Here is a 12,438-nt window from a genome sequence, read left to right as displayed (position 1 = left end):
AAGAGAAACAGAATGTCCTGGGGGATAGAGCATGGGCCTGGGAGGCAGAAGGACCTGGATTCTAAAACCTGGATCCTCCACTTGTCTGCTGGGTGACCTTGGGCAAGCCATTTCAATTCTCTGTACCTCAGTTACCTCATCTGTAAAATGGAGATTCAGAATACGAGACCCATGAGGGACACGGTCTATGCCCAACGTGATTAGCTTGTATCTACCCCTGCACTTAGGTCTGTGACTGGCACGAAGTAAGCGCTTAACTAATACTAAAAAAAACAAAAACACTGAGAAACACTGGTGATTCCCAAGACGGGATGTTCCCTTCTGATGGTGGTTGCTGATGTCACCTGACTGACTTCTCGTCATAGTCCCCTGCCTAGGCCTATGCTTAGAGCTGTGGTGATGGTATTCTCTGGCTCTAGAAAGTATTTGAATTTAACCTCCGCAATTAGTACAGGCGTAGGAACGTCCACTGTTTCTTGCCACGCAGTTTCACAGTTATACTGAGCCGCCACCTTGTACAGCGAATAGTACCAGGCTCAGTTAAGGTAACACAGAGAAGTAGAGAAATGTTGGTGGCTACGGGATGTTCTGGGAATGCCACTGAAGCCAATTCTCACTCACTGATTATTTTAATGTTTGTCTCCCCTGCTAGATTCTAAGCTCTTTGAGAGCAGAGATTGTGTCTATCCATTCTAGTTTAAACCTCAAGCGTTTAATGCAGTGCTCTCACCTAGTAAAGGCAACTCTACTGTACCGGACTCTTCCAAGTGCTTAGTAGAGTGTGTTGCACACAGTAGGCACATAATAAATACCATTTATGGATTGATTAGCCGTCAATCAATCATATTTATTGAATGCTTACTGTGTGCAGAGCACTATCTTAAGTGTTTGGGAGGTACAATACAATAAAACAATAAGCAGTCAATGGATACCATTGATTGACTGATGAAAGCTAATTTGCAATTAGTCACTCCAAGGGGAAGGGAGAGAAAGCGCAGATAATCGATATCCACAGGTAATCCATACACTTCACAGGGAATGGGAAGGCAGGGCCCACCCTGAGCCACCAGTTGTCAATCATATGTTTCTTGGACTGGTCAAAAGTTCCAAACAGGGTCCTTCTGCCTTGTCTCTTTCAGCCCAAGCTGCTTAAGTACTCAAAAGACGACCTGGGCTGAAATGGGGCAAGAATCCCCTTTTCATTCATAGGTTGGAAGCCCCTTGAGACACAAGTTCTGGCTCTAATTCCCACTGGTGTACTCTTTCCCGGTGCTTATTTCAGTGCTCTGCACACAGTAAGCACTTAATAAATGCTATTGCTACTATAATTCCTCCTGGATTGAAAATGAGACTGGGCATTCCAAAAGTTGGTGAGGAGCGGGCAGGAACTCCCCTCCTGGCCTGTAAACTTCTTTAGACTGGGAATGTGTCAGTTACACTGTTACATTCTACTCTCCTAAATGCTTAGTGCAGTGCTCTGCACACAGTCGTCTTCTTCTTCAAATGACATCGAATCGTTTGCGACCCATAGCGACTCCACAGACACACCCTCTTCAGAACATCCCACCTTCCGGCATAAAGTCACTCTGGTAAATGCAGCCGTAGAGTTTTTTTAGTAATGATACAGAAGTGGTTTACCACTGCCTTCTTCCACCCAAAAAACTTGAGTCTCTGCCCTTGTCTTTGCTCAACGTTTTGATAACTTGATCATCCTCCTTTGAGTCTTTCCCATGTCGCTCCTGCCCAGCACAGGTGAATCAACTCTTATGCTTCGGCTTAGAGCTCAATAAATACAATCGACTGACTGATTGATTCTTTTAGCCAATTCCTGAATTGTTCACCTCTGCAGACCTGATAGGTGTGCCATTTTTTTTTTATGGTACTTGTTAGGTGCTTACTATGTGCCCGGCACTGTACTAAGCACTTCGCAGATACAAGCTAATCAGGTAGGACACAGTCCGTATCCCACGTAGGGCTCACAACCTTAATTCCCATTTTACAGATGAGTCAGTCAATCATATTTACTGAGCACGCGCTGTGTGCAGAGCACTGTGCTAAGAACTTGGGAAAGTACAATATAGCAATAGGACAGAAACATTCCCTGCGCCAATGAGCTTACAGTCTATAGTCCAGACTAGATGAGGTAACTGAGGCACGGAGAAGTTAAGAGATTTGCCCAAGGTCACACTGCAGATATGTGGCAGAGCGGGGATTAGAAGCCAGGGTTGCTAGAGGACTAAAGTTGGCAGTCCTTGGAAGTTAATTCAGATTTCAGGAATCTTCTTGGTGCAAAAACAAGAGGTGGTTGTAATCTTGCTGGTGGCGGAATTGATGTTCTGGTGGCTGAGGATTGGGCTGGCTTGAGCATGAGTGGGTGGGGAGAATGGGAAGAGGGCAGTCTGCGGTTTCCTGCTAGATGTCCTGGGACGAATTCGAGGCAGGCCCGTCGCGCTGTTTCGGCAGGCGCAAGTGCTTTCTTATTTATTAACAAGAGCGGTGACCTGTCTCCTTCGATCTGATCAGAGAGACAGAGAGTCAGATGGGTGAGCTTGGGAGAGCGTCTGGAAGAAAAACAGAAAAGAACTTCATGAAGCATTGAAAGGAAGCAGAGGAGGATGTGGTCCACCGTTCTGGTTTTTATTTTCGGCTCTCACTGTCAACTCCCTAGTAGACTCTAAGCACCTCGAATGTAGGGACTGTGACTGTGTCCTTCTAGCTGTGAAGCAGTATGGCCTAGTGGATAAAGCATGGGCCTGGGAGTCAGAAGAACCTGGGATCTGATCCCAGATCTGCCATTTGTCTACTGTGTGACCTTGGGCAAGTCACTTCGCTCAGTTACCTCAATTACCATCTGTACAATGGGGATTAAGATCGTGAGCCCCATGTGGGATATGGACTGTGTCCAACATGGATACCTTGCATCTACCCCAGTGCTCAGAACAGTGACTGGCACATAATAGGCACTTAACAAATACCGCAAATGAATAAATAATATCTGCCGTCAAGCATCCGGTATGGTGCTCAGGACAGTGCTCTACACTCTGTGACCTCTCAGCACAGTGCAATGCCTACAGTAGGCTTCAAAGCCTTTCTGAAATTCCATCACCTCGAGGAAGCATTTCCTGATAAACTTTCCCCTCTCCTTGGTCAACTTAGAGCAGCCGCCTTCAGCCATATTGTATATTTAAACATCCTTAGCACTTCTGTACTTAGCAATCCCTTTTCTTTTTATTCAGTTATTTATTCAATTATTCAGCTTTCCACACTCGGCCTAACACCGGCTTCATCTCTCTTTACACCTACTGTTCTCACAATTTAGAAATAATGTAGGTTGATCTGTGTCCCCCATTAGATTTTAAGCTCACTGAGGTCAGGGAATGCATGACCTTGGGCAAGCCACTTCACTTCTCTGTGTCTCAGTTCCCTCCTCTATAAAATGGTGATTGAGACTGGGAGCCCAGTGTGGGGTGGGGACTGTGCCCAAGGAATAGTACAGTGTCTGGCACAGAGTAAGAGCTTAACGAATACCACAGGTATTGTTATTATGCTTATTATAGTAATCCAAGTGCTTGGTACAGTGTGCTGAAAGGGAAGGTGGCCAGTAAAGCGCCATACAACTAGGAGATGCCCAGTACAGTGCCCTGCACAAAATAGGCGCTCAGTTTATATGGTTCATAGGCTCATAGGAACATAAATCTATTCCCCAATGGGGACACTGACCTGCTACATCTGCCAGGCAAACAGTTTTTCAAACTTGTTGCCGTCTTCTGCTGTCGAGTCGTGTCCAACCCATAGCGATGCCATGGACGTATCTCTCCCAGAATGCCCCATTTCCATCTGCAATCCTTCTGGTAGCATATCCATAGTGTTACCATTGCCAGAAACCCTTTTTACCCTCCTGCTGATTCTAAATTCCACAAGCAAAAGGATCATGTCTACCAACTCTACTGCTACTCCCCCAGATGGTTAGTACGGTGCTCCGCACACAGTATAGTTTCAGTAGATACCGTCGGTTGATTATTTTGCATCGATAATGGCTGACACCTAGGTTATGTTAATGACACGAATTTTAGGTACCTAACTCAGTATTCTTACCAGGGCAACCCCAATTCCAACAGAAGCCCTTCTTAAAGAGGGGAAAAGTGGAGCAGTTAAATCAAACCAAAGGAAAAAATGAAATGGGGAGGCCATGAAGATATCACCAGGGTATTCAAGGGAATCGGACTTGGGATTGGCCTGTCTGACAAAGTCAGTGGAGTCTGCAGCGAGTTTGGGGGGGGGTTCGGTCACTCAGTCCATCGTATTTATTGAGCACTTAGTCCAGAACACTGTAATTAGCTCTGGGGAGAGTACAACAATAAAAAGACATTCCCTGCACACAGTGAGCTTAAATTTCTAGGGGAAAAATAAAAGGAAGAGGGAGGTGAAAGGAAAGGCAAGACAAGTTGGTGAGGGTATAGTTCTAGTTTGTGAGTAATCTGCAACATCAATAAAACACCCATGGATATTTAAGAATGGATGGTGAAGGTAAATTCATATGACTACCAATTCCAGTAGATATGGACAGTCTGATGAGTTAAGGTGTAGGAGGTGGTGTGGGAGTCTGCTTATCTTCAGGACTGTTTTACAATCTGTCTGGTTTGGAGTCCCCTTGTCCAGGAGAAAAGGAGAGGAAGCGCTGGTCAAACCTTGCATTCGTTTTACAGATCTCGCTGATCTCTGTGTCTGATCATGATGCTGTCACGGCTGCTGCTGCGGGCAGTGAGATCCCGATACTTCTGCTGCTGCTCCTGGCAGTGAGATTCCAGTGCTGTCGCTGCTGGCAGTGAGATCTCAGCCCCACTGATGCCACTGTTAGTCCTGGAAGTGAGATCTCAGCCCTGAGGACGGGCGAGCAGGCGGGTGAGAGGGGCTGAACAGTTGGATCCGTCCCACGCTGTAAGCACGGAGACATTGGGAGACACCGGGCTGCATTGTGACTCACTGACTGGGTCCCATCGTACCCAGGGGCCTTGGAGATAATAAATAATAATGATGATGGTATTTGTTACTATGCTATGATGGTATTTGTTAAGCACTTACTACGTGCCAAGCACTGTGCTAATCGCTAGGGTAGATACAAAGTTATCAGGTTGACCCACGTGGGGCTCACAGCATTAATCCCCATTTTACAGATGAGATACCTGAGGTCCAGAGAAGTTAAATGACTTGCCCAAAGTCACACAGCTGACACGTGGTGGAGTGGGGATTCAAACCCACAACCTCTGACTCCCAAGCCCGTGCTCTTGCCACTAAGCCACGCTGCTTCTCCAAGCACTGCTCTAAGGACTGGGGTAGATACAAAGTAATCAGGTCATCCCACGTGGGGTTCACAGTCTTAATCCCCATTTTACAGACGAGGAAACTGAGGCACAGAGAAGTGAACTGGCTTGCCCAAGGTCACACAGCAGGCAAGTGGCGGAGCCGAAATTAGTAATAACGATGGTATTTGTTAAGCGCTTACTGTGTGCAAAGCAAGAACCCACATCCTCTGACTCCAAGCCCACGCTCTTTCCACTAAGTCACGCTGGCTTCTCCACAGATGAGGCAAGAAGGGGGCTCACACAAGAGAGGTGGTTCCTCTCGGGAAAAAGGAAGGAGGACAAAAGAGATGCCTTTCCCAGACTGTGGGACTGAGGCTGCTTCTCCTCTCATGGGAGGCTGTGTGAGTCCAAAACTCCCTAGGAATAAGCATGTAAGCTCCTCCCATAGACCGTAAACTCCTTGTGGGCAGGGATTGTGTCTAACAATCCTATCGAATTGTATCTTCCTAGGGCTCCGATCACAATAGGTGCTAAATAAATGGATGAATTATGAATCTCTGAATGATTAAATGTACGTCTTGGTGGCCCGTGTTTCTACACTGTCTTTGCGTGCAGACAAAATTGCCAATTTCCTGGCTGTCAGTTCCTCCTCCGTGGCAGGTAGAGGTTTTCTTTCGATAATGATAGAATCATTAACAATACATCCAACGTGTTCCCTGGGCATCTGTCCCCGGAACGATTCTTTAGATAGCAACCGAGAAGCACAGTGCGTGAAGAAGCCGCTTGTAAGGTGAGGGGAAAGGGGCGAGGAGGGAGGGGACTGAAGGATGAAAGGTCTGGGCTGGAGGTGAGGACGAGGGCTAAAGGTTGGTATGTGGCCTAGGGGAAAGAACAGGGGCCTGGGAGTCAGAGGGTCTGAGTTCTAATCCAGAGGTGTACATCCCCTTGATTCTATTTATCATGATTAAGCTGTCATGTTTTTTGTCCGTCTGTCTCCCCCGATTAGACTGTAATCCCGTCAATGGGCAGGGAATGTCTCTATCTGTTGCCGAATTGTCCATTCCAAGCGCTTAGTACAGTGCTCTGCACATTGTAAGCGCTCAATAAATGCTATTGAATGAATGAATGAATAATCCTGAATCCACCACTTGTCTACTGAATGATCTTGGGCAAATCACTTAACTTCTCTGTTCCCCAGTCACCTCGTCTGTAAAATGGGGATTAAGACTGTGAGTCCCATGTGGGACACGGATGGACTGACTGTGTCCAATCTGATTACCTCGTACGCACCCCAGCGCTTAGAACAGGGCCTGGCACATAGTAAGTGCTTAACAAATACCATAAAATTAAAAAGTGCTAAAATTGGCTGAATGTGTATATGAGCTAAGGAGGATGTTGGCGTGACATCACCTGAGATGGTGAAGTTCAATCAGGGAATGCTTCTTGGAAGAGATGGGATTTTCAGAGGGCTTTGAAGCTGAGAACTATGTTCTGGTAGTTTTGAAGGAGAGAGTTCCAGGGAGGGGGAAGGATGTGAGGAAGGGATTAGGTGTGGAAGAAGTAACAATAACAATCACGATAATATTAATGTTAAATGCTTGCTTACTATACGCCGAGCCCCGTGCTAAGCTCCTAAGTAGATACAATATATGCAGATTGGACACCAGTTCCTACTCCACTCAGGGCAAATAGTCAAAATCCCCATTTTACAGATGTAGAAACTGAGGCACAGACAAGCGTGACTTACCTAAGGTCACATAGGGGCCAGGGCTAGAACCTGTGTCTCTTGAGAACGAGATACAGTGAGAAGGTGATCTTGCGGGTAGTGGGTGAAGAGAGCAGATATGTAGAAGGGAAAAGTTGGTGGAGAGTCTTGAAAATGATGATCAGCCATTTCTGCTGATGCAGGGGGAAAGAAGCAGCCATTGGAGGTTTTGGAGCAGGGATTGTGTCTGTTTTTTGTTATGTTGTAATAATAATAATAATGTCGGTATTTGTTAAGCGCTATGTGCCGAGCACTGTTCTAAGCGCTGGGGTAGACATAGGGGAATCAGGTTGTCCCACGTGGGGCTCACATGCTTCATCCTCATTTTACAGATGAGGTAACTGAGGCACCGAGAAGTTAAGTGACTTGCCCACGGTCACACAGCTGACAAGTGGCAGAGCGGGATACGAACCCATGACCTCTGACTCCCAAACCCGGGCTCTTGTCACTGAGCCACACTGCTTCTCTCCTGTACTCTCCTAAGCAATTAGTACAGTGCTCTGCATACGGTAAGAGCTCAAAAAATATGACTGACTGACTGAGAGTTGTGTGCTAGTGACATTTTAGAAAGATAATCTGGGCAGCAGTGTATAAGCGGGTCCAGGGTTGGGAATCTGTGGCTCGAGAGCCGTTTCTGGATCTTCTTGGAATCAGGAATGGGTCTCGTGCAGAGGGGCTAACGTGTGAACTCAGCATGATGAAGCCATGGCTGCTATCTCTGCTCCACAGCAGGAAGCTCGGAAGGAGACTGGACAGGAGGCGGCTGGGCCTCCCTTCTCTTAGGGGAACAGGTACCGAGGGGAAACTTGAGGGAATCAGTGTGGCCTAACGGGCCTGGGGGTCAGAGGACCTGGGTTTTAATCCCGGCTCCGCCATTCACCTGTCGTGTGATCTTGGGCAAGTCTCTCAACTTCTCTGTGCCCGTTACCTCATCTGCAAAAGGAGGATTAGATCCTCTTCCCTCCACTTTATACTTTGAGCCCCATGTGGGAAAGGTACGGGCTCCAACCTGATTATCTTTTATCTACCCCAGTGCTTAGTTAAAACTAGTGCTCTGACATAAAGTAAGTGCTTTATAGTTAGAATTTTAACCAGTACCACAAACAAAAAACAAGAAAGAAGATGGCGGCTCCTTGCCTCTCCAGACAGGTTGGGTGAGGTCAAACTGGTCTCAACCTCCCCCACCTGCCATGGCAAACAGCAGAATCGCTGAGGCGAGTCAGGCATGCTGGATAGGGAAGGGGACCCCTCGCCCCTCCTCTGAAAATAAACAGGGGCCAAGAGAAGCCCAGGGGCCGGGGTCCCCGAAAAATGACGGTGGCTGGTGGCGGACTGCACATCAGGCAGGAAGGGGCTGAGGCAGGGGGAGAATCCTGGCCTGTGCCAGTGCCATAAGTACCATTCGTGGGCGACCCCGGAGTCCACCTCCCCGAGAGGCCATCCGGCTATGGCAGCGGCGGTGGAGTAGGATAGAGAAAACAACCAGACATTCGTTCTCGGTTTCCCTCTTCACTTTTTCTTCCTTTCTCCTCCTTCACTCTGCCTCCCTCTGCCCAGACAATCCTACCCAGCGGGGAGGAAAGGGAGGATCGGAGAAACGCTTTCTAAGTAGAACAGGCAGGATCCTCTCGCAGAAGGACTGTGAGAATTGAAAGGCAGGGAGGATGGGGACCCTTGAACCTCAGACAATAGGAACAGAAACATTTTGCACAGAGACGTCTGGGGAACAAGAGTGATTAAAATGAGGAGAGTCAGGGGATCGATCTGGGAAGGCTAAGGAGGTGAATTTTTCAGAGCTCTTAAAGAGAAAGTAGAAACAGATGTCTTTCTTTAGGACTAAGGCTCTTTAGGAGTCGAGAGACACCTCTGATTGGCCACCAATCAGCGCTTCTGAGGTGAGGGCCCGTGGAAACACACTGGTGGTGCAGTGATCCTGGGCAGTTCACCCACTGGGTGTGGCGGGCAGGAGCGAAGCCAAAGGGAGACAGAAGCAATCCAGTTTATTTTTCCTCCAGAAGCTCCGTACTCTTTGTCTAATTTCAGATGCACAAACCTTCTTTCAGTATTTAAGACAAGCATTTTCCCCCTGCCTTGCGACTGATTTTTTAAGAGAAATAAAGTCTCTCATCAAGACGGCCACATCCCCTAAAGCTTCCCTAAAAAAAATAAATAAATAAAAAATCAGAAGCTAAATTGCCTCCCATCAAAACACCGGAGAAAACCAATTTAATTTCCGTAATATAAGACAACAATGAATATTAAATCTCGGGAGAGCATAAATCCAGTCCCTTTAAGAGGAGGCTATAAGTGCTAAGTATATCATGTCAAAGATTAACATAGGAACTTCAAATCTCTGCACCAATTCAAAATCTGATGTAACAAACCGCTCTTATTAAAGTCAATTGGAGAGCATTCCATTATGAAAACAAATGGAGCCTCCGCCGCACATGAGATAAATAATTTCTTTTCCAACACCTTAGCAAAATGCATTAACTTAACTGGTTATGATCTAAATTATGTATTAAACTCAATTACTTTTTATTACTGCTTTCCAATTAGGATGACATGATTAGCTCCATTTATATTAGGGGTTCAGTTCTGATCCTACCTGTCCCGTTCCCCCGGTAAGGCTCCTCGAGCGGAATTGTTTGCAGGGCCTGGTAATTGACTCTGCTCTCTGGGGCTCCAGCTAGAGCCGTAGCTGAGTTCTAATGACCACCCAGCCACCAAGCCCTGGCCAGATTACCAGATGAATGATAAAGCCGGGCTGCCGCTGTCAATCACTGCCCGCTAGAAACCCTTAGAAGGCAGAAATATTCTCCTCCATTAAAAATGTAAAACGTAGGCAATTAAAATTCACCCAAAAGGCTGCTTTGGATTGAACCATGGTTAACCCTTTGAAGGACCGGGCAATGCAGGGAATCCTCTTTCAGCGGGGAGGATGTAGCCAATATAAGGAAAATCAACATTTTCCCTTGCGGATTTTGACCCGCAGACCTTTTTTTGCTATGGCTATGTCTACGTGAGTCAATGAGTTGAATAATTCAAATCAATCAATTGTATTTACTGAACACTTACTCTTTATTAAATGGTATTTGTTAAGCACTTACTGTGGGTCAGGTTGGATACAGTCCCTGTCCCACATTGGGCTCACGATCTAGGTAGGAGGGAGAAGAAGGTATCGAATCCCCATTTTGCAGTTGAGGAAAGTGAGGCGCATGGAAGTGAAGGGATTTGCCCAAGGTCACAGCAGGCAAATGATGGAGCCGGCAATAGAACTCAGGTCCTCTGGCCCCCAGGCCCATGCACAATCCACTAGGCCATGCTGCGTACTTTATGCGGAGCACCGTACTGAGAGCTTGGGAATGTACAACGTAACCGGTTTGGTAGACGTGTGCCCTGCCCACAACAGGCTTACCGTCTGGAGGGGTAGACAGGGGTTATTATAAGTAAATGAATTACGGATGTGTTTCAGATATTTCACGCCAAGTACAACACATCAAGTATAGAACCCCGTTTTCCCTGAGACACTCAGATCATTGAGGCCAAAGTATTTTTGGAGAAGCAGCGTGGCTCAGTGGAAAGAGCACGGGCTTTGGAGTCAGGGCTCATGAGTTCGAATCCCAGCTCTGCCACTTGTCGGCTGTGTGACTGTGGGCAAGTCACTTAACTTCTCCGTGCCTCAGTTCCCTCATCTGTAAAATGGGGATTAAGACTGTGAGCCCCACGTGGGACAACCTGATTCCCCTATGTCTACCCCAGCACTTAGAACAGTGCTCGGCACATAGTAAGCGCTTAACAAATACCAACATTATTATTATTATATTATTATTATTATTATTTTTGGAGACAGGAATTAATAGAGTGTTTTTCTATGGAAAAAAAACCACAACGTGAAGTGCTCAGCCTCTTCCACTCTCCACTTGCCTGTCCCTTTTACTGATGCCACTGCTGCCCTCGTTGCCTGCAATTCTTTTGTATTTCAATTCAATCATATTTATTAATAATAATAATGGTATTTGTTAAGAGCTTAATATGTGCCAGACACTGTATTAAATGCTGGAATAGACACAAGCAAATCGGGTTGGACACATCCCTGCTCCTCACAGGGCTCACGGTCTTCAGCCCCATTTTACAGATTAATTAACTAAGGCTCAGAGAAATGAGGTGACTCGCCCAAGGCCACACAGCAGCCAAGTGGCAGAGCTAGGATTAACCCATGATCTACTGACTCCCAGACCCATGCTCTATACGCTACGCCATGCTTCTCTTTATTGAGCACTTACTGTGTGCAGAGCACTGTACTAAGCTCTTGGGAGAGTACAGTGTAATAATGAACACACCCATTCTCTGCCCACCATGAACTTAGGGGGACAGAATTCGGACTGGCAGGAGCAGGAGAAGGAAGATAATCAGACTCATGGCAATTTCCCTTTGAGTCAACCCCAAAGTCCTTTCAGCCCAGGATTTGGCTTCTAACAGGGGCAGCGGGAAGCTCGGAGGAAACGTGTGCTGGCCGTTGTCTAGGACGGCACCTCCGTGGTTAAAGAAGGACCATCCAGCACCATTGTAATAATAATAATAACAATGGTGGTGTTTCTTAAGAGCTTCCTATGTGCCAGGCACTGTTCTAAGCGCTGGGGTAGATACAAGTTAATGAGGTTTGACCCAGTCCCTGGCCCAGTAAGGGCTCACAGTCTTAATTTCCATTTTACAGGGGTGGAAACTGAGACACCGAGAAGTTTAGTGACTTGCCCAAGGTCACGCAGCAGACGAGTGGCAGAGCCAGAATTAGAGCCCACGTCCTTCTGAGTCCCAGGCCTGGGCTTTATCCATGAGGCCGAGCTGCTTCTAATTCTCCCCTCTCCATCCTTGACTTTCCCTCCAGTGACCCGCATGAATAATACAACACCCGTACTTCTCCCCTCTCCCATCCAATACCCCTCCCTCTCTCCTCTCCATTCCTGACTCTCCCTCCAGTGATTCAGCACGGACTGTTCATCCTTGGATCTATCCTAACACCTGCTGGGCTTTCCAGCTACCCAGCTTCCAGTGGGAACGATTCCATGCGTTTTTAAATATTGTCAATGCCTCCATCCTCAGTTGTCAGCGGTCAGGAGTCCTACAGAATCCTTAAGACATCCCAGATCCGGGTTCCAGACATAGTTACTATCTAACTGGCAAGGAACACCCATTTATTCAGCTCCAAGTCTTGATCTATGCTCCAAATTTACAGACTGCAATCCTTAGCCATGAGGCAACCTGAGAAAGTTGGGCTAGCAGGGTCAGGGGTGGAGGGACTGGGAAAAAATTCAGGCACCACTAGCCACGTTTCAAAAGCTCAGTTCTGACACGGGGCTTTCGTTGAAT

Source organism: Ornithorhynchus anatinus, chromosome 1 (assembly GCF_004115215.2).
Source record: "Ornithorhynchus anatinus isolate Pmale09 chromosome 1, mOrnAna1.pri.v4, whole genome shotgun sequence".
Classification (NCBI taxonomy): domain Eukaryota; kingdom Metazoa; phylum Chordata; class Mammalia; order Monotremata; family Ornithorhynchidae; genus Ornithorhynchus; species Ornithorhynchus anatinus.
Note: the sequence above shows the minus strand (reverse complement) of the source record.